The sequence below is a fragment of the Eucalyptus grandis genome, chromosome 1 (assembly GCF_016545825.1).
Source record: "Eucalyptus grandis isolate ANBG69807.140 chromosome 1, ASM1654582v1, whole genome shotgun sequence".
NCBI classification, from domain to species: Eukaryota; Viridiplantae; Streptophyta; class Magnoliopsida; order Myrtales; family Myrtaceae; genus Eucalyptus; species Eucalyptus grandis.
In genome coordinates, this window is record NC_052612.1 from 10602035 (window position 1) to 10606747 (window position 4713).

The window sequence follows — 4713 nt, forward strand, 5'->3', positions numbered from 1 at the left end:
AAGTCATAAACTAGTATACTCATGATAAACGAATGGTAAAACCCCAAACTAGGAAACCTGTTAACCGTCACATGTTATCAAATTTAGCAATTTGACAATAAAATTAAATGAAAACTCACGAAGGGTAAATTTGTCATAGTAGTACTAATTTGGGTTTTTTTTTATATAAAAAATTGTTTTTTATCATATGTGTATCGGTTTAGAGTTTTTCGTGGTATTAACCAAATATATAATTGCCATATGGGTTCTCATTTTCGTTCGGAGGAATTCCTTTCATAATTTTTCTTTTCGTGCTACATTGATATTTTATTTATTCTATCTCTTCTCTTAACAAGAAAATCACAAAATTTTCTCTTTCCATAATTATAAACTTGTTAATATACTCGACCTACACAAACAAAATAAAAGGGCAAATTCCAAGCGTCTAGCCAGGGGAGGCCAAAGCGAAAGCTAAAATGAAATCTGAATTTCAGCCAATCATTGATGTTATCTCTTTATTAGTATATGGTAAGTTCGATCTTGTTTCTTTAGTTGACTTTTCAAGATTCGATATTTGTCCGGTTCGGAGAAAAGCGCCTGCGCAAATGACATCTCAGTCCCACAATGCAGTTTGGACTGGTCGTCGTTGCGTGGGAGAGAGAGAGAAGAAGAGACCGACATATAGACAGTGGCGGGACCGACACTGATAAATTTCCGCGAAGATCAAGTCCTGTTAATTTTCCTGGAAAATGCTTCATGGTTCCGGCTTTGAAAATTTCCAGGGCGCGTTGGATGTGCAACGAGCTAAAAACCAGGCAGTTCGCACTAGAGGTGAGCAACCTTACAGTATTGGTCCTCCATTTTTGGAACCAAAGAACTAACTTCATTGAGCCTAGGACCGAGAATTGGACGGCACCTATGGGTCTGGTCGTCCATTCCAATTTCAGGTCAAAGTTGGGACCAATCGATTATTTTTTGTTTCATTTTTATATTCCTTAAAAAGACAAACTTACTATTTCAAAATACATATCCATCAATAATGCAATATTAAATATCAAATTATGAATACCAATACGTATCAAATATAAATATGAGATAAGATTACAAAAGAAATTTACATTTGCTAAAAGCAATAAACCATAAAACCAAATGCACGAGGCGAGTGGCGAGGTGAGTGAATAGAGATGAGCAACAAGGCGAGTGAGGCAAGCGAAGAAAGACAAGTCGGAGGAGCGAGGCCGAGATGAGTGAAAAGGGTTTCTTTTTTCTTTTGTTGAATTAAGGTTGGGTTTCTTTCCACTTTTTAATTTACACAACAAATTGAACTATAAAGTGAATAGAGGAGGTGCTGCCAGAATTTAAAGTAGACAAAAACATATAAGATATAATATATATCATGTAGATGGTTAGTCTGGATTAGACCAAACCTTAAACTCTCAAGATCGAGGATCAACTTGCACAATACAGGGTCCAAGAGTCCCAGGATTAAGGACTGACCTAGTCCCCTAGGGAATCACACCAGGACTAGCCAAGTTGGGCCAATCTAGGGTTGGTCAGGGTTGAACCTAGACAAATGCTCATCCCTAGCTTGCTCTTGGATATCATTTTGCCTAATAAATGCAAAAAGGCTTTGGTTGAACCGGGAAATTGGCAATGTTTTATAGGGCTTTTGGATGAGACCGAGTCGAATTACATATTCTTAGACAACCATGACCCAGTAGGTGATTGAATTTGTAGAGATTTTCCAAGGAAAAAGTACATATGACTTGTTTAATAGCCAAATTAAGTGCTATATAATACAAAATCCAACACTTTGATGAGATTAAACTCGTTTGCGAACTTTCAATAAAGTTTATTTAAATGACTACATTTGATCAAAATTCGAACTTATCTGGTAAGAAAGGGAGGAGTTACTTAATTCGCTCAAATAAAAAATAATTACTGATAATTAAAATCTTGCTAAATATATTTACAAAGCCTACCAATAATGGTCATTTTCTTATGTTTGTAAAGGATTAATAATATTCAACTATCAATTTTCAAATATCATCCTATTTTTGGCGGCTAGCGTAATCAACACTTCAAATATAGTACTTAAAACTTTAGCACTTAATTTTCAATTTTATCACACGGGCGTACAATCTCCAACCATTACTTCTTTGTGTGGCTCTCGAACTTATAATTTGTGCAATCAAATCATTATAGCTTGTAAAAAATTTATAGTAAAGTCTCTTATGCCCTTTTAATGTTGCTAAAAAATTGAATATTCAGCAATTAATGAGGCTAAGGTTGTTTGATAAACTTAACTTGGATTGACCTAAAAGACTCAATTAAGTCATAAATCTACCTAAGGTGGTAAGTAAGGGATTTTTTTTTTTTTTTACCACATGAACTAGTACTAACAAATGCTACGGGTCAAAACACCAAACATTGGTGTACTAAGGGAAGGGTGAACTCCAATGTGGGACGGCTTACTTAATTTATTCGATAGAAAAATAATTCATGGTAATTCGCATCTTGCCTCATATATTAGTAACATCTATAAATATTTATCATTGGTATACATTTTTGTGAGAATTTTAATTATATTCAGCTATCACTTTCTAATTGTCATCAAACGACTTTATTTTAAAATTTTTGGGATTTAAGATCTTCAACACTAAATATTCAGTACTAAAATTTTGGACATCTATTTTTCAGTTTTATGAAACAAGCTATAGTTACTGATTCCAACAGATTAAAGGTAATTGAGGATACAAAAATGGCGATGCTGAAAAAGTCGGCACGAGGGAGGATAATCAATTTGAGTGAACCAAGTTGTGGAAACATAATTGAGGATACGATTAAGAAAATTTTCAATAGCTTCTCATATACTATGATATGGTTTCTTATTCTGCAGTGGCATTAATTACTCTAATGTCGTGCTTTTGATCATGACCGATTGACAAATTACATTCAAATATGTTGGGATGGCGATGAGGGGACTTGATTGTAAAAATCTTGAACTGAATTTTACAAAATTCGAGGATTACATACGGAAGGTAGATTAGGCCCAGAGTCTTAACTGCACGAAGGTGGAGTTACCATGATCGTCGCTGTAGGGAGCTGCACATGCTTGGAGCAGCTTAGAGCTTAACGTCGGCTTCCTGCATGCTACAAGCCTGTGGGGGTGTAATATATGGGCCAACCAGCCCATGTCTCCAAAAAGTCAAGCCCAAGCCCAACCCTCTTTTTCTCCCTTCTCATTTGAACTCGTGCAATTGAAGCACATAAGGAAAAGAAGAAGCTGAAGCAGAAAACGAGGAGGGAAAGAGGAAAAGAACAAGGCAAAAGACGCTTCAAGTGTCATAATTTTGCATAAAGGGATACTTAAGTACCATAACTTATGAAAGGTACACTTAAGTGCCACGTTCAAAGAAAAACGGATCACTTGAGTGCCACTCTGGCCAAAACGCCGACGTGGCATTTTTTGGGCGAAGAGCGCCCAAAACAACGCCGTTTTGCACGCTGACGTGGCCAAATAATGCAAAAACGGCGTCGTTTTGGGTTGACGTGGTAAAACAAAAATTAAATTTAAAATTAAATTTAGTTAAAATATTTAAAAATAATAATTTCAAAATTAAATTTAGTTAAAATGTTTAAAAAATAATAATTTAAAAATCTTTTTAGTTAAAATATTTAAAAAATAATAATTTAAAATTTTAAAAAAAATTTAAAAAAGGAAAGGGTGGGGAGGCGGCCGAGGATCGGCTCTCACCGCCGCAATGGCCCGGGAAGGGCCGACGACGGCGGGGAGGGTCGGCCAAGGTCGCCGGGCCATGGCCGGGGGCCGGCGACTCCGGCCGATCGGGCGAGGGTCGCAGCCCTTACCTAGATTCGACGAGGGTCGGCGGCCCTCGGGCGAGGGCCGCGACCCTCCCCGGATCTCGTGGCTAGTGGCAGGGCTTGCGGCCCTCGCCCGAGATCCGGCGAGGGTCGGCGGCCCTCGTGTGGCTTGGCCAAGGGTTGCCGCCCATTGGGGCTACCCGGCGGGCAGCGGCTCTTGGCTCGGCCGGGTGAGGGCCGTCGACCCTCGCCGCCAATCGGCGGGGTTGTCGGCCCTTGGCCGTGGCTCGGCGACCCGGCCGACCCTCCTCGCCGTCGCCGGCCCTCTCGGCGGCGGTGGGGCGGCGGCGGCGGCAGCGGCCGCCTCCCCCTTTCCTTTTTTTTTTTTTTAAATTTTAAATTATTATTTTTTAATATTTTAACTAGATTAAATTTTAAATTAAATTTAATTAATTTTTTAATTTTTTTACCACGTTAGCCCAAAATGACGCCGTTTTTGTATTATTTGGCCACGTCGGCGTGCAAAACGATGTCGTTTTGGGTTTGGTTCGCCAAAAAAATGCCACGTCGACGTTTTTTAGCCGGACTTTGGCCGGATTAATACTCAAGTGATCAATTTTATTCGATTTTGGCACTTAAGTGTACCTTTTGCAAGTTATGGCACTTAAATGTCCCTTTGTGCAAAGTTATGGCACTCCAAGCATCCGTATGTCAAAAGAACAAAAAGAAAAGAAATTGTCACACGTAGCCGATCTAAACACCTCGACTATTTGAATCAACTACGAATCGTAACGCCTAGTAAGTATTAAAGTAGATTATTTGGCTAATTGGAGTAATTTTGAAAGTTAGGGCACACATTTGAAGTTATGTAAATTTTGAACTACGAGATTCGATTAAGGAGATTTTAAA